Source organism: Sparus aurata, chromosome 13 (assembly GCF_900880675.1).
Source record: "Sparus aurata chromosome 13, fSpaAur1.1, whole genome shotgun sequence".
In the NCBI taxonomy this organism is placed as follows: domain Eukaryota; kingdom Metazoa; phylum Chordata; class Actinopteri; order Spariformes; family Sparidae; genus Sparus; species Sparus aurata.
Genome location: NC_044199.1, coordinates 19,007,021 through 19,028,675, shown reverse-complemented (window position 1 = coordinate 19,028,675; position 21,655 = coordinate 19,007,021). Strand labels below are relative to the sequence as shown.

Sequence of the window (21,655 nt, the reverse complement as noted above, 5' to 3'; positions counted from 1 at the left end):
CGAACAGTGGGCAAGGTTTGAAGATGATGTTGATGATGTTGTGCCACTGGCAGTGAGGTGTATCCAGTCTGACAGCGAGACCACTAGTGATAACATTCAGTCAATTGAAGCAGGCAGGCTACATACACCTATGCCTGAGGTCACAGTAGTTAACTGGCTGCAGTCAGTTGGCTCTAAAGAGCTTGCCAGCCTCCAGAAAGCTGATCCTGTGCTCTCAACTCTTCACACATGGAAAGCATCTGGGACACTCCCTACTAATCATCAGGTGTTGCTTGAGAGTCCTGCAGTGAGGAAGTTTTGGCTGTGCTGGTCTCAGGTTAGGCTGCGCCAAGGAGTACTCTACTATTCATGGGAGAAAGTAGGAGCTCAACACCCAACTTTGCTGCTCTTAATTCCAGTTTCCATGCAAAGAGAGATCCTGCAGGCGTGCCACAACCCCCTTCACTCTGGTCATCTTGGGGAAGCAAAAACATTGGAGCGTCTATGCCAGAGCTACCACTGGCATGGGATGAGTGAGGATGTTCGCTTGTTTATAAAGACATGTCAGCTCTGCAATGCGTGCAAATCTAGAGGTGTAGCGAAAAGAGCCAAGCTGCAAAGCTACCAAGCTGGAGCACCTCTAGATCGTGTCCATTTGGACATCCTTGGGCCATTCCCAGTGTCAAGCTCTGGAAACAAGTACATTCTTGTTATAATTGACCAGTTCACATGATGGGTTGAAGCCTTTCCTATTCCTGACCAAGGGGCTGAGACTACAGAAAGGAAGCTTGTGTATGACTTTGTTGCTCACTTTGGAGCACCGCTCGAGTTGCACACTGACCAAGGTCACAATTTTGAAAGTTCCCTGTTTAAGAATGTCTGCAAGTTCCTGCAAATCACAAAGACGAGTACCACCCCCTACCATCCAGCTTCTAATGGACAGGTAGAGCGGTTTAACAGAACCCTACTCCAGATGATCAGGTGCTGTGTTAAACCAAAAACAAAAGAACTGAGACAAGCACTTGCCACTACTCACCTCAGCCTACCGCAGTTCACAACATGCAATCACAGGGTTCACACCGAACAGGCTCATGTTTGGCAGAGAAGTTCACCAACCACAAGATGTTCAGTCTGGTGTTGCAGAACTAAAATCTGAATGAATGAAGGTTGCAGATTTCCTGTTCAAACTGGAAGAAGGACTCAGAGAGGCACAAAACACAACAAGAGAACATCTCTGCACTGCACAGGAACGTCAAAAGAGGATGCATGATGTTGTGCACAAGAGCATTCCTACAGTGTTGGAGATCTGGTGTATGTGAAGGATGACACCAAAACGAAAAGACTAAGCCCCAAGCGTCAAGTACCTTGGAAGGGCCCCTTGATTGTTTCTGCATGCCGTGGTTCTGTCCTCTACGAGATTCAAGTTTTGAAGCGCAATATGATACTACATCACGATCGGCTTATACCTTATGACAGTGAAGTGGTTCCTTCTTGGATCAAACGTCAGAGGAGCAAAGTGCTACAGTGGTGCCAGGAGCCAGCTATAGGAAAACCTGAAGAGGATGTTTTGCTGGTGCTAGAGCTTCCAGTACAAAAAGACAAGGATAAAGATCCAGCGGAGGAAGAAGCTTCTCCAGAGTCATGTGATCAAGAGAAAACGACACAAGTGCCTAGGTGTCAGCAGAAAAAAAGAAAGGTCAAAGACATTCAAGGAAGGCCTGTTACAACATCCAGTGGATGTATAGTTAATAAGCCGGACAGGTTCAGAAACTAGTTATTTAAAGAGACTGTTTAGTTAATCTGCATTTTTGTTAACCATTTAAGTCACAGTTTAAAATCTGCATAAGGATTTTTTGACTTAAATCAGTAACTACCAAAGCGGTGTTTAATGCCAGTTAGTTGCACATGTTTTGAGTTAGCAACTGTGATGTAAGCTGCAAGTAATAATCTGGTTATGAGGCATGTTCATTTGAGTCACCTGTACTGAAGGGACTCAGTACTCCTGGAGGGGGATAGTGTAAGGCAGTTCAAAATAGAGAAGTCGATCCCTGTCCCTCCTCCTTCACGATGTGTTACTTGTTACTAGATGTAGCATGTTGTTTGTGTGGCGGCACGAGGCGCGTGCTCTGGACAGCACTTGGTTAAGAATATATTTTATGCCAAACAATTAATTAATTTCGATTTTAACAGTCTTAAAAGCTTATTAAGAAGTCATTCACTGGGGGCAAAAAGGGGGACCAATCAGGGCTGAGACGGGTCCAAAACAAAGGGGATCCCAGGAACACCACACGTGAAGTAAATAAAAGTGAAACAAAATCAACCTAAAAGTGCAAAACACAAGGGGGACACCGCCACCAGGACACCAATCCACCACCCTAGGCTCAGCACCTGAATGGGGGAAATCAGAGGACAGCGGGTGAGAACACAAACAAAATTAAATGCAACTAATAACAAACAGAAGTCAGGACTTAATTTATCAAATCTCTAATAATTAACACAATATCAAATCAAATAGAATTAAGATTTACATCAAATGAAATTCACCTGCAACCTGTAAAGACCAAAATAACCGTCAAGCTAACATAAATCAAAATTACAGGTTGCAGTGAAACCAATTGTTACTAAAGAAAATGTCATAAACTACTAATCACAAAGAGAATGAAATAAACTCTCCCACTGTTCTCTCTCTCTCGCGCACACACACACACACACACACACACACACACACTAACAAGTGACAGGGTTGACGGTACACAGTTCAGTATGGCGTTGCCGAGCAACGATTAGGCCACGGCAACGCTAAAACAAAGCCTGGACGGAGGATAATGCTTTCAGCCAGCTGTAGTGAGCAGCCAGGAGCCAGGCAGACAGCGTTTAAGCACCGCAACTGCTGATGCAAATAGAAGTCTGTGTCAACGCAGTGTAAGGCCTCTTTGAGCCAGATACTCGGCTGAAATGAGTATCCGGTACGGATGAAGCACTTTTGCCGAGTACGAGTATTATACGAGTAATACCAGTCAATATCTGTGCTCGGATTTAATGAAAATCCTCATTGGGTAGCTGACTGTGTCTGTGATAGGCTAGTAGTCACAGCGCCCCTCCCTGACACACATACAGATGTGTTTCTGTGTCCCGCTCTGCTCACTCACACAGAGAACAGCTGTCTGTCTCTCCCTCAGTCATTCAGGTTTACGGTCTTTTCCGTTAATGTTTAGGGTTTATTCAGCTTCAGGTTTGTTTTTACTTCGGTTTGTACTCACTTATTAACCAGTAGAGTTCTGGTAAACGTGGGTTCGTTCAGACGTGGTGCTTGGTAGAATGTGACTGCCTGTCAGAGATTTTTTTTCTTTTTTTTTTTTTTTTTTTAACCGTCAGCTGGCTCTCTCTCTCTCTCTCTCTCACTCTCCCTCTCTCTGCTGGTTGTCTTAGTTTTTTTTTTTTTTTTAAACTGTCAGCTGGCTCTAACCAGTTTTTTTGACGTCACGTCAGTGTCTGACACTTTCTTACTGTATTTCATAAAACAATAAATGTAGTAGTGGTATAAATAATATTACAAATTAAGCTACACACACACACACACACCTGGTGTGGAAATAAAAAAAATAAAAAAGAACCAAAAAATAAATAAAAAAATCACACTGATCATAAAAAAAATTAAAAGTTAAAAAAAGAAAGTTATGTTGAGTATGAAAACTCTTGTTCATTACATTTTACTTCATAATTGCAACCGCATGTGTTGTATTCATTGTTGCAAAACTTCTGTAAATAGTTTGTTTGCTATCGTGATCAAAACCATTGATCTGAAGCTCAATGCTGATGCTGTCCTATAAATAGTTTTCTAATAAGCAATAAATATAACAATTTCTGATCAACCCATATCAATTGCATGCTTAAAATACTGTACCGGTTAAAGCCACAGCCATTTCAAGACAACCCGACCCACGTCCGGGTAAAACCCCGCCCACTTCCGGGTTAGGTCCCACCCTCTCCGAGTACGGATACAGATACAGATAATTCATATGGTTAACAGATACAGATACAGATAATGCTGTACTCGCTCATCCCTAGTAAGGCCAAGCAATGAGCCAAAGCAATAGCTACGAGGCAAAGCAGCTAGCATTGAGCAGCAAGCAACGCAGCTGTTAGCAGTTAGCAGCGGAGCAGCTAGCGGTGAGGCAAAGCAGCGAGGCCGCGAGGCAAAGCAGCAAAGCAACGCAGCGGTGCTGTGAGGCAAAACAGCGAAGCAAAGCAGCAGTGATTTCTTGCAGATTAGCGGTTGCTATGCCGCTACACAGGTGTCTTTACCCTACAATAAAAGAACAGATATTAGCAACTTACGAGTGGCTGGAGGAGGAAGCTACACAGTCACTGTGCTACATACCGGTCAGGCAATCACGGTCGGCATGGTGTGGAGCAACGCGATCAGCTACACAGCAACCAGCAGCGGACAGTAAGCGGCACACAACCAGCAGTGATCAATGTGCAGCCAGCAGCAACAGCCAAGCGAGCCGCTGAAATAAAATAACCAGAATGAAAACAACTGGAGGGACAGCTATAGCTGGAGGGACTATAGTCGCCGCCAGCAGCCTACCTGCCACCAAGCGAAGGCGGAAGTGAAGGGCGCCAGGAAGTGACGTGACCCAGCCTCCGTCAGGCAAGAGGACAACCAGGTGCCTTCTGCCTGCCTTTATAAGGTGCTTCCCCATGGTGATTGGCTGGAAAGAGCCACACCGCTGAAACCCATCAAACACTCCTTCATACTGCTACATTTGGTTCATGAATGTGACACATAGGGGCGTGGCGAGAACTCAGGAGGCAGGGGGAGTTTTACCTCAGGTGACATTTTTCTAAAAGGTATTAACTTCATTTTAAGAAAATCTCTGGCATAAATAGATCAGGCTCAGTACAGCCTAATTATAGACTTTTAAAGTTTAGCTCGAATTGATTTATTTAATGAAAGTATGCTAGATTAATTACTGTGTATGTCATTAGCTATGGCCAATGTTATGTAAAAAAGATCCTTTATTCTTTTTTTTTTTCTTTTCTCTCCTGGGAACAAGTTAAAGATAAAACGCCAGTTGTTAAGAAGTTAAATTTTAACTTCTTAACAACTGGCGTTTTATCTTGAAATATTTTAATGCAAATAAGATATTAAAATGTATAACAAATTTCTGTTTAAAATGTGTAACTTTAAAATATAATTTCATGGGTTCTAAATGTTTTAAAAGAAGTTGAAAAGTAATCCTTATTACGTGTGAGAGTTCATGACCTTTAAGAGTCTTACACTTCCGGGTAGACTGGAGCGTGAGTGACGAGGAAGAAGGAGCCGAGAGTTAATGGCGTCGAGCAGCTAACATCGGAATGTGTGTCGTCAGTGTCGTGTTTTATCACTAACGGACTGTGAACTGTCGGACAACGTGCTGTGAGTGTGTGAGTTGGACTCTCCATCGCAGTCGAAGTGTTTGTGTTTTATTGGACACGAAGCAAGTTCTGCTAAGATAGCTAGCAGGAGCTAGGCTAGCGGCACGGCCATTGTCGAGAGGAGGCCTGCGCTGACGGGAGGAGCTTAGCCGGGTCGCCACAGAGAGTGTCACCGACGGAGGGCGCTTCACTGCCGTAGAGAGACATGGGGGTTTATCGCTGCGAGCATTTTGTTTTCACAGACTAACCTCGCCTCATAACAAGGCCGTGAACTCCTATTAGCTCAGAGCTATGTCTGCAAGTCCAGATTTACATGATGCCGATAATGAAGCCATTTTGTGTAAGTAACTTTTACTGTTTTCCCCGTCCTTGTTTCATTTTACTGTGACGTACGTTTTTTTTTTTTTTTTTATTCATACCACACTTATTTAATTGCTTTCCAGCTGTCTGTAAGACATTACGAGACAATACGTAGGAGCTTCAGGTACAACCAACCAGATCTTGCATCGTAGGCGTAGACCTCCTTTGACTTCAGTACCATCCCCAGTTCCAAGCTGTTCTGCAATCCCATGCATTAACGATGGCTCTTAATAGTCAATTGACCGTAGTCTAAAACCATTTGTTGGGTGTGAAAAAAAAAAAAAACTCAGAGAATTGGACTGGTTGATTTCTTTTCCTGCCCTATGTGACATTTCTCCTTTATCTGACAGCAGTAGTAGTAAGTGGCACAAACATGAGGACAGAGGGGGATGATGTGATAAAATTTGGTTAGTCATCACTGTTATTAAAATGTTCCTGCCACAAAGCTCTTTGACAAGAGAGAATCATGCCTCAGCGCTGGTGCAGAAAATGTTTTGTTTATTGCAGACTCATAATCAGCAGCATTCAGTTGAACGATTAAAGCCAACTTATCTGCAGCAGTGTAGTCAAGACAGTAACCTCATCCTCTGCTCTAATTGGCCATTAATAGCCTCATTGGGAATGCAAAGCAAAATTGCTTTTGATGGTTGGCAATCTAATGATCGTGAGCCTTCTCACAACTGAAAGGTGACATCCAGACATTTGCTTGCAAAGATTGAAATCTTGCAATCTCAAAGGTAAAATCACCATGTCAGACATACAACAGTGTAAAATGGCTGCTTGACATTAAGGTGTAAAGCTCTTAGTTGCGCCCATGAATGACAAAGAAGTGTGCTGCTACATATGCTTTTGATACTCTCCTTTTGTACACCAGCAGGATGATTCAAAAATGAAGGATTCTGCTGGTATACAAAGTGCACTTAATCAGGGGAGAAATGTAGTTAGGAAAACGGGTGTAATGACATGACATTGTTTGTAAAAATAAAATAACCGCTGTGCCTTTGATTTAAGGGGAACAGTCATTTGTTTCTGTTCTTATATGCTGTGACATGCAAGGTCACCAGTCATAATGGAATCCTGATCCAAAAATGCTCTTTGAGAGGCAGTGAAATAAATATTTAAGACAAGAAAATGAATAAATAAATAATAATGCTACAAAAATATTGCATGTTACAAGCAAATAAACTGGAGAACAGTGTCACCACCTAACCACCTTGTTTTTGTAAATCAATTGGATAAATAGTGTTAAATCGTCCTTATATTTGTAAGAGACTTGTGATGAGAAGCTGTCATATTTAATGAAAATGTGTTTGTTGCCATCTATTGTTGTCTCTGCCCTTATTTTGTTTCATCCACAAACAATAAAGGCATGAGCACATCCCACAGAGAATACACAAGCTTTTCCCAAGGTGCTTTGCTGCATGTACTTGCCCTTGGCATAAACCTACTGTGATCTGAAAAACAATGTTTTTGTTTTTATGGCGTCATTACTTAGAGTGCTTTGAATTCTGCTGCTCATATCCCACTGAAGGTTTAACTGTGGCACATTTTAAAAAGGCCTCTATCTGATTTATTGTATATTGTCCATTTAGTTTGATTCTGATGATCTTGTAGTTTCCATGGGATTTTCATTTTCATATATTTGTCCTGAGCTCTTTACCTTAACAAATCCTTTACAAGGTTAGTGTAGTGGAATGGAAACTGCTTAAACACTGTCATTTACTGTGGTCAAAATAAAGAAACAACATGTAGTATTTTCATGTCAGTAAATGCTTTTTCCTGCCAATTCATATTACAACAGTAGTAAAAAACCCACATTCAGGTCTTGTCCACATGTACCAAAATGATCTTTTTTTCCTCCTTCTTCCTCGGCATTGTTTCAAGAATATTTGCGTCCAGACGGATCCACTGAAAATGACTCAAAACGCTGTAGTTCATATTCCAGGCATATAGGTGGCGCTTGAAATTCGTTGATTCGTTGTTGATGAGACGTCACAGGCACGGACATGCACAGGTACGGGCTATTGTTGCTCGGGCAACAGCCCGTTTGTCCTTGGTAGCTGAGCTGCCCCTCTGGGGAGGGTGCCTTTTTATTATTTATTCAAATTTCTTTTGTTGTTTTTTCCTGTTGTGTCTACATAAATACAATGAGCCCATAATTGGTAAAGTAGAAGTGTTAAAACTAATGAAATCGCCATATAATTCAAACTTTTTTTTTTCTGTAATCAAAAAATTATTTTATTTTGACAGCATCAGCAATGCCCTCTGCCCCTCTCAAGTGACTTTAATCTGCAACAATGAACACTGCGGCTGCGCAATACAGTTTAACAGAAGTTATGGAGATCACAAATGCTCTGTGAATAATACAAAAAAGTATCCACCTGGCCTCGAATAATGTGCAGTTCTTAAAGGGATATTCCGGTGTAAGTTTAATCCATGGTCTAAATCACCGTGAAACTGTGTTAGACTCCCTCTCGAGAGATCAAGTTAGCAGACCGCTAATTTACGGAGTTTTATCAACCTCAGAAACAACCGCACGACAACAATACACTGCAGTAAATGGATCCAAATATAAACCGCCACCAAAAAGCCACAAATAATGCTCAGAACAGCACCAAACTTCAGCAACAGTACAAATAGGGTCTCAGCACATAGTCTGGGGCATCTAACCTCCGCTAGCTTAGCTGGATTTCTATTGTGAAGCTAAAATCTGGTGTTTTTAGCAAATAATCTATTTGTAAGGTTGCTGATTTAGACCATGGATTAAACTTACACCGGAATATCCCTTTAACGTTTACCTCACATCACGCAACATTGCCTTTTATTAACGTTAGCCTATATGTTAGTAATATGAACCAATGGAAGCTAATAACATCGGGAGCCTGAATGGTGTTGTTGGTTAGGCATGCAGTTGTGATGGTTAAGGTTAGGGTAAGGGGCTAGGGAAGTCATTAATTTAATGAGTCTCCTCGCTAAGGTAGAAACGTGTGTTTGTGTGTGTGTGTGTGTGTGTGTGTGTGTGTGTTAGTGTGTGGGGGTGGGCAGTGCCTTCCATGCAGCGCTGCCTTGAAGTATGCATTTGGGGCACAAAACACCATGGAGCTACCAGGGGTCCATTTCACAAAGCAGGTACAACAAACTCTGAGTCTAACCCTGAATTCTGAGTTGATCTACTCTGAGATAGGAAATCTGAGTTTTCGGTTCCAGAACAGCAGATTTGAGTTAGTTTGATCAACTCAGAGTAGTTTCACCTGGAGTTAAGCGCGTGCACCACAAGTATAAAAAGACAGCATCAATGGAGCCCCGATTTGACGAGTCACCATGGCAACGGGGAAGAGGAGGGCTACGTTTTTCACCCCACTGGAATTAGAAATATTAATGCGCTCATACGGTGAGTTTGAGCACGTTTTTAGAAGCAAGTGTAACACCGCTGCTGCAGCAAAAGAGAGGGAGACAGCGTGGGAGAACATTGGTGCTCGGGTCAATGCGTAAGTTTAAATGTAGTCCTTTGCAATCAATAATACTACAGGGGGAAACTTGAGTGGTAGCCTATGAATTTATTTAATTTAGGTGCAATCCCGCGGGGGAGAAGTGCACTTGGCTGCAGTTTAAGATGAAACATAAAAACATTGTTCAAACAGGTAAGACCTCGGCATAATCTCATGGGGGTACCTCATTTTGATCATGTTTTACAAGTAAATATTAAGTGGCTGTTTGACTGTACAGTTGTTTTATCCCCAACATAATGCTGTTTTCACACACATAAATGTCTTCTCATCTATATCATGTTCTGTTAAATAATTAAGCCTATTTAAACTAACACAGACTTCTACTCAGCCAACAGAAAGAAAGCAGATGCCCGTAAAACGGGTGGTGGCCCAGCACCGCCACCTCTAACGGGGGCAGAGGAGCTGAAAATGATAAAGATGGGTAGTAGCCGTTTCAGGGCGAGGCACACTTTTCTGACCGCTCTGCATACAGTTGCCTTGCTCAAGTGCTCTGCATCTCCGACGTTGTATAAAAAACTCCTATTTGCAAAAAAACGCAGCGCAACACACAATATTTGCTGGGATGTGAGAGCATGACTTCGGTTGGTAATGTTGGAAATGTAAGGACGGATTAGGTTGTGTATGTAATTGTCTGGAAATGCAAGAACATCTATGCGCGGTCTGATAACCATCTCCCGACGAATATTGAATTCTCTGCGCAGTGATGCTGCACCTTCATCCACGGGATCATTATCAACAGGACATGCCATGTTAGTGAAAATAGTCGCCACCTAATATAATTTCTAATGTAGGCCTACTGACTGATTTTTGCAATGATTTTCTCAAAAAACACACGGCAGAACTATACTACGCCAAAACTCGCCTGCTGACTGAATGAATGAGGAAATCAAATACCGTGTGTGGCTGAAAGAGGGCGGAGACAGAGAGAAACTCGAGGTTTGTTTAGAAAAACCTGGTCCCGACCAGGTTAGGTTCATAGAGTATGTTACCATGGTAACTGACCGAGAGCTTAAGTTACCTCTCTCTGTGAAACAGGCTAGAGTTACCCCTCTTTCTCTGGTTTGTTACCTCCCTTTGTGAAACGGAAAACTCAGAGTTTCCCTCATTTCAGGGTTAACAGACTCAGAGTTTTCACTATACCTGCTTTGTGAAACGGACCCCAGGAGACACGGTAGTGGATTTTCACTTGGTCCCGTCCCAATCCCATGACAGAATAAAACAATGAATCTGCTCCATTGGATGTGATGTGATATAGTATATCCATAGTTGGGGAGTCGTGAGCTACATATAGGCTAGTTAAACTACTAGCTTAAATAAATTTGGCAGTTGTTTCAAAACTGACGAGACAACAGGCCCCTTTTTTATTTCCTTATTTAGACTTTCATTGTTTTAATTTGTTATTTATTAACAAATGTTATTTAATTTTTAGATATTTTTATATTATTTATGTATAAACTGAGAGGAAATAAATTGCATGTATAGTTTAATTGCAATGAACTGGCAATTTCTTTTGCTATAATTTTATATCAAATGTTCATTGTCAGTTTGTCAGTAGTTTGAACATTTTTTCTAAGTGGCTTTAGTTAACCAAACTAGATTTATCCCTGGAGTAGCTTTGCTGTAGTTTAACTTCTTCCAGTAGTAAAGTAATGGTAGTTTGGAAAGCTATACTTTCAAAGTAGCTTCACCAACACTGTTTTTTTGTTTTTTTTACTTTTTAATCATGCATTATATATTGCTTAAAGTCAATATGCTACATGGATTGGTTATTGTAGGCATACTAAGCATATACTTTATATATACATTTATATATATATATATATATATATATATATATATATATATATATATATATATATATATATACAGACTCACTAATGTTAATTTTGTGTGCTTAAGTATGCCTCACAACAGAGACGAAGAGTTGAAGAAGAAAGAGAAAAGAAAGAGAAAGAGAGAGACCTCAAGAAGGCGGCTAAAAGAAATGTATCATTGCAGAGCTGGGTAAAAACTGCCAGCAGGCCAGCTGCAGGAGGTGAAGCATTTTGATAATGATACGACACCATCTTACATAATTTATTTAATTTGAAGTGGGCCTATCTTATCAGAAGCATTTTCTGTAAGTTACAAACACTGCACTATAAAGTGTACAGTATGTGCATAGTATGTATAGTATTGTGAATGTATAAATGTGTTCTGTAGGGGGCTAACCCTGAAAGCACCTATCCATGAGAGCATTTGAGAGCCTTGTGATCAAGTAAAATAGCTGTAGTGAAATATGGGATGGTAAGGCCAGATAACAGGTTCACAAAGGCTTTATAATATATTGTGATTGTCCTTTTTACAAGTAGGCAACATACTTTTATATCTTTTTAAATAAATAAATAGATATTCTCCAGTGTAATTCCGGGGCTTCACCAGAATCATTGAATGAAGCCACATTATATGGAAATTCAACTGACTGCAATAAAGGTTTCAGTTGTCAGTGCATTTTTTATCAGTGAAAAGTACAGTATACTGTATACGTTGCTTAATTCAGATTCTAATCATTCTATTTAAGATGAGGCCGAACCATAAGGCTCCAGACCTGAGAGTGAGGGAGAGCATGCGGAGCATCACACAACACATCAGACAGGTAGCCTACATAATGAGGGTGATAAGCTGAGTTACTATGAAAGGGCCATGTCAAGGGTGTGATGAGGAGAAATATAGATGGTGTGGACAATAGTATCCTTTATTTAAAGGTACATAATAGAACTTATGCAGAATTATATTAATTAATATCTGACGGTCCAAACAAACAAATAGTAAGGCAGAAGATATGCTGTAAGTGGAGGGGGCTGGTTTGCGTGGTGCGCTTTTTCCAGGTTAGAGCAATAGCCCCTCCAAATGTCTGTGCACATCCCTGGTTGCAGGGTTCAGAGGTCGAGGGCTAGAGGTCAAGGGGTGGGGCGATGGCGTCATCGTTTCAGAAAGTATGCGGATTCGCTGTCCACACGAAAACGCGAGGGCTGCGTATTAGGATTTTTCCACCCTGAGTCCGGGTTTCAAAAAAGTGCATTTTCAGGCGCTTAGTTTACAGGATCCGTGTGGACGATCGGCCAAAACGATGCAAAAAATGTTCTTACACAAAAGAGCGTTTCCGTGGGCACAGGCTCTCAGTTCATGGGAGGCTTAATCTTTTTTAAAGGTTCCTCAGTTCAAACTTTAAGAACCAGTCTACCATGGAAACAGCAATGCAACTTGAATGGATTCAGTGAGATCCTAAATGAAAATGTCTCAATGCAGAGCCATGGTCCAAGCACCTACACAGAAGTGATACAGACACTTGAAGCATCACTTTAGAAATGTAGCATAAGCCCGCGCTACAGTCAGCTCATTCTGTTTTATAGTTGCTGCAGCCTGTAGCAACTATGAAACAAGCTGACCCCATATGTTTGAGTTCTTTTGCGCTAAAAACACACAGCTTACCAATTTGTGGAGATTTTAGCTGAACATGTCTGCATGTGTCTACATATTTATGACACGTTCTCATCTCTTCTCTGCTCTCCTGGTCTATTTGTTTTCTCTTACTTCTGTGCAGTCAGTACAGCAATACACATTCTTCTACAGACATATTTGTTTGCAACTGCAGTCATGGAAAGCTCTGATTACAGCATACACCTTCAGAACTGACATTTGGTACCTCTACCTGAGCAAAAAAGCACATACAGATACTCTCAAGAGATGCTTGTTTGTAAAAGCTGGCCCAGGTATTGTCAGTTAACTGTAAAAATGCACAGTAAGTTACTGTGACTGTAACTGTGTTACTATTTCATAGTAAAATGCTGTTTGTTCAGTTAATAATTAAAGCAGAACAAGTTATTGTGAAAAACACAACACAGAAATCAAGCCACTACTGTAAAGAATGACAATATCCTGTAGAAAATCACTGTAACAAGCAATGAACTGTATGATATAACAGTGACTAAAATGTACTGTGCCAAATCACAGTAACAAACAAAGTACACTATCAAACCACAGTAAACAACAAAGTACCGTGTCAAGCTACAGTTACCAACAATGTACTAATTTGAACCACAGTAACCAAAATGGGCTGTGGAAAACCACAGTACGTAATTATATACTGCATAATATTACAGTAACCAACCAACAATATACTATAGAACACCACAGAAACCAACAAATGTACTGTTGAAAACCGCAATAACCAAAAATGTTCTGTCTAAAATCGCAGTCACTGACAACATACTACATCATATCAGGGTAACAAGCAATGTACTTGAAAGAATCACAGATTGTGCCTCCTGGGCCATGTGCTGTCACTTCAGTGTAAAAAATCACAGTGATATACATAGTAATTCACTGGATTTATGCACAGTACATTACTGGATACTATTCACAGTATACTGTGTATTCAGTCAGCAGTTATAAACAAAAAGGTTTTGTGACAATCACAGTAATCAAACCACTACTGTACAGAATCATAGCAGATAAATGTCTTGTAGAAAATCACAGTAACCACCAATGTAATGTATAATATTACAATAACCAACAATGTACTGTATCAAACCACAGTAACCAACAATGTACTGTATACAATAATAGTAACCAACAATATATTGTCTATAATGACAGTAACCAACAACGTACTGTATTATATTACTGTAACCAGCAATGAAATATATAAAATCATAGTAACAAATATTGGGCTATATAAAATCAAAGCAACATTGCTGAGCTGCTGTTGCTCACTCACGCATTACATTTACATAGGGGGGATTGCTGCTGCAGTTTCACTTTGATAATTTAGATAAATATGTTGATGTCATTTTCCTCAACCCTTATTGAAAGAGCAGTACAGACAAAGAGTGAAAGAGAGGGAGCGTGGGAGAAATATGAAAAAGAGAGTCCACAGAAAAAAAAACTGCCCTTCACCTATTTTGGGTATTTTATCTATGTCTGTGACATATTCTACAGATACAGACTGTAGTGAAATGCTGGTATGCCGTCGATATGACTGCCAATAGGTTGTTTTCAGGTCTGTTTTTGGAGCACTTGAAGCAGTAAAAATGAGCAAGACTCCAAATTTCTAGATGATGCGCCACTGCAGCCTAGCTTGGCACACGCAGTAGAAAAACAAGCGTCTGTGCACAGTAAATTATTGTATACTATTTCACAGTAGAATGCTGTATATTCAGTCATCAATTACAGCAGACAAAAAGTAACTGTGAAGATCACAGTAATCAAGCCAATAAACTGAAAAATCACAGAAACGATAATGGCCTCAACGAATTTACAGTGTAACAGTGTCCTGTATTAAATCAAGGAAACCAAAAATGTACTGTATGCTATCACAGTAACCAATCATACACTGTATAAATTCACAGTAACCAACGATGTAGTATTGAATGTTACAGCAACCACCAATATCCTGTGTAAAATCACAGTAATCATGTGATTTGCTCATCTAGGTTATGCAGATGCTCAGTAGAGTACTCATTGATGTATTCAAGAACAGACCCTCAAATGAAGCTGTCAAAAAAATCCTGTACATCAAAGCTGAAAAAAAAAAGAAGTCAGACCCTTCCTGCTTCCTCAAGCTCAACGTGAGGATCAGAATGGATTTGAGATCTTTGCAGGTGTATGTACTTCTCTGGTGACATGCAAGCTGTCTGTATTTGTCTATATACATTCTTGAAAAAATCAATAATGACTAAGACTGTTTTAATTCTTTCTAAATATAAAAAAGTCAATATTTTAATGTATTTTTTAACATTTTAGATTACTTTGTGTGAAATATTACTGAGTTTACCTGGTGTTTTTCTTCTTATAAACATTACTGCTGTTTATGTAGAAAAAAAATATCTTTTTACATTTAAAATGACTCATAAGTAATGAAAAGGAACCGAACCAATATCAATATTGTTGAAGAACTGGGTTGATAAGGATATGCAGTGCTTTCTACAACCAGTTGCTTTTCAGATCCCTTCACTTTAGGTCTTGTTTAATTGTGTGTGTATATATATATATATATATATATATATATATATATATATATATATATATATATATATATTTTTTTTTTTTTTTTTTTTTTTTTATTTATTTATTTATTTTTTTTTACTATTACTTTTTATGGCACACATTGATATCACTCACAAAACTGTAAATCCTTAAGGACATAGTGCATAAGCATATCTGATTCAGTTTTTCAGCTAATGTCTGAGTGTAAACCATAATTATAATAGTCCAAAATTGTGTGAGTATGCATAGTTTTTAGTCAAACAACATCGCCTTGAATGCCACTAGGCCAAACGACCCCACTGCCACCATAGAACCCGGGCCTTCCAGAAACCTAGGGAAAAACCTTGGATTTGTATTGGTTGTTTCTAATGTGTTTCTAATATTGTGATTTTTCTAATATTGTGTTCTTCCATAAATGTGTCATGATCAAAGTATTTTTGTAAAGGTCTTGTATAGGATTACATTTTAGTGTAAAGATTTCTCAATCATTCAGGTATAATGTATGTACAATGTTACTAACAGCCTTTGTTAACCCCAGAACAAGATCAGTCCAGTCACTCGTACATACTAAAAGATCATTCTAATGTCAAAAGATCAAAGACAGAAAAAGGGCAATTTTGCACTGTGCTATGTAATCCAACCTTAGGAAGCAGGAGGATGCGGTGTGTATAATGGAGTTCATTCAGAGGTAAGGTTTGAACTCTCACAGCCTCAGAACATGCTTTTTCCAAATGCAGATGTTGACAGTATTAGTAATATATGGAGACAGGAAAACCCAGAGAGAAAACAATCTATAGAAGAAGGGACATCTAAAACAACAGCAAACTGATGGACTACCAGTGGCAGAAGAATTTCTAAGGAAAGAAAGGGAAAGAAAAAGCATACACACACACACACACACACACACACACACACATACATACACACACACACACACATACGCACATGTGCACACAGAACTCCTGACACAAACTTCAATGGCAGACACACACAACAAGATGTCCGTCTTTTTCTGTCTCTTTGGCCTCTTTTGTTTTTCAACCCACTTTAGACGAAACCGCACCCAGTCAAGGCTTTCATGATATGGATATGGATCTAGAGCGGGTGTGTAAAATATATATACACTAGAAAATGAATTGAAATATTCATATGTTATTTTTTCTGCAATATATATGCATGTGAACTTCGTAATGTGATGTGATGGCGAGGTTAAAAGCTGGCACGTCTCCCTTCCACTGACCAAAAAACACTAGCGGCTCTGTGACACACGGTCTGTGCGAGCTTGAATGTCACTCAAAGTCATTCCTTTGAGGACAACAATGTAAACATCTTGGCCAGAGAAGACAGATGGTTTGAAAGAGGAGTAAAGGAATCCATCTATGTCAAACTGGAACGACTGTCTTTGAACAGAGGAGGTGGCCTCTGCCCAGACAGCTTAACAACCACTCACACCTCGCCTCACCTAGCCTTAGCAACCCATATGAAGGCCAGTTTGACCCAAAAGTGGCCCTAACAACTCTGAAACTCAGAGATCACATGTGTCCTTACTTAAGTCCATTTGCCTACGGTACAGCCCCTAGATTTATCATGACCAGGGTGACTGAGAACCTTCATCAATAATATAATGCTTAACAACTCATATAGTTAACAAGAACATTATATGAGCTATCTGTTGGTGAACTTCCCACATAGCAAGCGGGTCCGGGCCAGATCCGGCATCAAGCCAGCACCTCTGGCCTACATCTGGCATGGCAAATAGTATGTTAGCCAGATTTGGGCCAGGTCTGGCAGTGATGGCACCGTTTATGATATGGCATGCCAAATGTGGGCCAATCGTGGTTAGGTGTATGTGGCCCAGATCTGTAACAGACAGGTCTGGGCCAGATCTGGCATCAAGCTGGCACTTTTGGCCTATTTCTGACCTGGTAAATAGTATGCTAGCCAGATGTGGGCCAGGTCTGGCAATGATGGCACCGTTTATGTAATGGCATGCCAAATGTGGGCCAATTGTGGTTAGGTGTATGTGGCCCAGGTCTGTAACAGACAGGTCTGGGCCAGGTTTGGCAGTGATGGCACCGTTTATGATATGGCATGCCAAATGTGGGCCAATCGTGGTTAGGTGTATGTGGCCCAGATCTGTAACAGACAGGTCTGGGCCAGATCTGGCATCAAGCTGGCACTTTTGGCTTATTTCTGACCTGGTAAATAGTATGTTAGCCAGATGTGGGCCAGGTCTGGCAATGATGGCACCGTTTATGTAATGGTATGCCAAATGTGGGCCAATTGTGGTTAGGTGTATGTGGCCCAGGTCTGTAACAGACAGGTCTGGGCCAGGTTTGGCAGTGATGGCACTGTTTATGAAATGGCATGCCAAATGTGGGCCAATTGTGGTCAGGTGTATGTGGCCCAGATTTGTAACAGACAGGTCTGGGCCAGATCTGGCATCAAGCCGGCACTTTTGGTCTATTTCTGCCCTGGTAAATAGTATGTTAGCCAGATGTTGGCCAGGTCTGGCAATGATGGCAATGTTTATGTAATGGCATGCCAAATGTGGGCCAATTGTGGTTAGGTGTACGTGGCCCAGATCTGTAACAGACAGGTCTGGGCCAGATCTGGCATCAAGCCGGCACTTTTGGCCTATTTCTGACCTGGTAAATAGAATGTTAGCCAGATGTGGGCCAGGTCTGGCAATTATGGCACTGTTTATGTAATGGCATGCCAAATGTGGGCTATTTGTGGTTAGTTGTATGTGGCCCAGATATGTACCCTGCTGAAAAAAATCAGACAAACCATTAGGCATATTCTATTGGTTTCTAATGGTTCCTGGTGGTTTCTACTGGTTTCTAATGGCTACTTATGTTGTCCTAATGGTTTGGTTTTTTTTTCTAAGGTTCTAATATCTCCTACACAAATCTACAGGACTTCAACGGTCCCTACTAACGTTTCCTACGGGAGTCTAATGGTTCCTACAGGAGTCTTCTATAGGAGTCTTAATGGTTCCCACATAAGTCTTATTGGTTCCTACAGGCGTTTCTATACACTGAAACAAGTCAATCTAAGAATAAATAATTGTAACATAATTAATCCTGTGATAATAACAATACAAAACAAAGTTTGTCTCTAGACATGAATATATCAAGTTGTGAATTATTCTACATTTGTTCAAAACACAAGTCATTTTGATTGTTTTCCCTAACAAGCTGTATGTAAGCGGATCAACAAATCTTCTGCACTTTGTATTTACTCCGACTGCCCTCCCCCCCCTGTGGTGCATTCTGGGTATTCGCGCCAAACGCCTGAGCAAAGACAGAAGGAGAAATTTGAAAAATGGGAGTCTGAACTGTTAAGGTAAGAATTTAGTTTATGTTATTGATATAGTTGGTTACTTACTACAATCGTTCAGATTTTACATTGTTGTAGAAATAAGTAAAATAACTGGAGGCACTTGATGTAATTTGTAATTAACAACAGTGGCTTCAACAGACTTCTGTGTAACTTGAAACAAATGTTAGCAAGTTTTAAAATACTTGCTTCAAATGTAATTTGAACCTGACGTTTGCAAGTGACTATAATTTAAAGTAAGCATGGATGTGTTTTTTCTTTCACATTACGTTAATCAGACAGCGCTGGGTGCCGGTTTATGGCTGCATGCAGAACCAGAGTGATAGAGTAAACTAACGTTAGTATGCATTTCTATCTATGGCACTGTGCAGAATCCCTCTCTATCGGCTAACACCGGGGGGGTTAGCCGTTAGCCAGGGGTGTTCGCGACACACGGCGCCCCTCGGTAACTCCTCACTAACGGCTAACCGTTAATGGCTAACACCGTTAGCGAGGCAGTAGCCGTTAGCGAGGGGCGCCTGGTGCCGCGAACACCCCTCGCTAACGGCTAACACCCCGGTGTACGGGGCTACCCCTCGCTAGTGTTAGCTGTAAGTCGGCCGTGTGTGTTTGGGTTTGTGTGGCCGGTTTTTTGGTCGCAGCGGTGGCTGCTAACTAGCAGGTAACTTAGCCTACATCTAGGTTGTTAAGTTAGGTCTGCTTGTTAGCCACGAACCGCAGCAGAGGGCAGAGCGAGCCACGCTGCAGGTGATACACCGCGCCGAGTTCTCAAATAGAGAGCCCACTGTACAGGGGGCAGAGTGAGATGCGTGCTGCATAGACGATCTCTTTAGTGGTCAGTTACTATGTCATTGTGTGCTTATCAGATGATTTATCGTGTCAAGCACACTGGTGAAGGTATGCAAAAACAATTGTTGTGGGGAAAGTGGACACATGTTAGATTATTTCAGTTTATGGACCAGACAAAAAGTAATTTTTGGGGGCAGAGATTCTGGTCTTTCACTGAAAAAAATGTCGTGACAGCCCAGTCTAAAATGCAGCAAAAGTAAGCCTGATGAGGCTGTCAGAATAAAATGCATGACTCTGTTCTGTTTTTGTTGCTCTGTGTCTCTGGTATTCTTTTTTTCTGTATCTCAAGATGTTTCTCCATCTCACTTCTGACCTCTTTTGCAGATCAAGGATGAATTATGGAGGATCACACTAAAGCTACTACAGTTCATATTACTGGGGAAGTTGGACCAATACACACCCAGGCTGTTGAGCCTCTAAGCTGTTGGGAAGAAACTTGATGAGACCTGTGACATGGTAAATGAGGCATGTACTTATTGCAGTTAAATAGTTAGTTATATATTAGCATTCTGATGTTTGTACTTAGCATGATCTCCTTTCTTTTTTTATAGCACAACAGCATTGAGTCCAGAAGAGAGGATGTAATCAGAGGCCTCATTCTCTATCTTGGTGAAAAACAGAGGAGCTAATCAAGGCCTACAAGGTAAAGAAAACTGTTTCAAAGCCCAGCCTGTTTGAGATGAGGTTGTGCAATCCAGAATAGCTGATGGCTCAGTGGTATTTTAATTATTTTTTTCTTTTTTTTTAAAAGAGTGCCTATGTAGAAATGGATGGAATGTTATGATTTTAGCATCTAATTATTAATGATTTAGTAAAAGTTGGAAAATCATCAGATGTGGATGTTATCCTGCACGGAGAGCAGGCTGCTGCTAGCACTGCTAACGGTAGCCACACAGCATGTCAGTGGTCAGAGAAGATGACACATTTCATTAACATAGTTCAGTTCATTAATGTGTGCCACTAAGTGCCAACTATATCAGCATTTGGTTATTGAACAGTGGGATCAATGGTATCTATCAAACAGCTCCTCATTTAAATAAAAACGGAGTTCAGTTGTGTTCAGTGATGATGGAGAAGCTGCTGCTGCCGAGCTAAATGCCATCCCAATGTCTGACAATGCATGGAACATGACTTATAGCAACAGCAAAAATATTAACAGTAATGATAGCAATAATAATTATTTGGGGGGGTGCAGCTATTATTTTCTTCTCTGAGGGGGGGATGTTGTAGAAATTTGTTTGGCAAGATCTACAAGCAGGCTGATGTGAATGTGTGTGTGATGTGGGTACTGAATGTGGTTATGCATTGCTCCGGTCGAGCACTTATACCGGTATGCCAGTTTACTCTCACACAGGCTACATCCTTATTTTCATTTTCTATGTCGAGATACTGCCGGACTCGCTGCCACCTTTTACACTAGATTACACTATTTCTGGTGACGACAAGCGATGTTTGAAACATTTACATGACCAGTCGTTTAATCAGGAACATCCCTAGTGCTTTATATGTGTATTCTAACAACTTAAATTGCAGCAATGTGATTGCATTCGTCATCACAAAATTTAAATAAAGTAAAAAAACTGTTAAATAGTTTCATGAATTTCTTTTCCATTCAATGCATGGGGGGGGGGGCATGTTAATGGCCAAACACACTGATGGCTGTTGGAATGTAGTGCCAATCATATTTATTGGCTAGTAATCAGATGTGTCACTTGTGAACTGTACTGTGATATTCATTAATTTGTGTGTTTGTATGTGTGTGTCTGACTTCTGATGCCACAGACCAAGAAATCGAGACCAGGATTACAAAATGGTTGCAGAAAGCACCTGATGGGAACAGCGGAGGAAGTGAGTAAATGAGAATGATGGACAGTGAGAGAAGCTCTCATGCGTAATGCATTTTAGACTTTTGATCTGAACTCTCTTCACCTTTTGTAAGGTGCTACTGCTGGTGGAACACATGGAGACGTGATGTTTCTATGCATGGTGTGAAAGTCTATGCCAAGTTGTTTTGTCTAAAATGTTCAGTGTTGGTTTTTAAACTGAAGATATGGCAGTGAATGTTAAATTTGTAATAATGTTCTGTAGACTCTTGACATGTTGTGTTTGCTGACAGATATGTTGTAAGTATATGTTAAGGTATTATGCAACATTCCGCTGCATTGTAT

The 21,655-nt window shown here is 40.6% G+C and overlaps 1 long non-coding RNA gene across 1 annotated transcript; it reads left to right on the top strand.

Moving 5' to 3' along the window:
* The first annotated feature begins 19,278 nt into the window (after positions 1 to 19,278).
* Positions 19,279 to 20,069, top strand: LOC115593729 (uncharacterized). The gene is made up of 3 exons (XR_003986357.1): positions 19,279 to 19,535; positions 19,812 to 19,943; positions 20,039 to 20,069. It is a non-coding gene; the product is annotated as an uncharacterized LOC115593729 (long non-coding RNA).
* Positions 20,070 to 21,655: the final 1,586 nt, after the last annotated feature.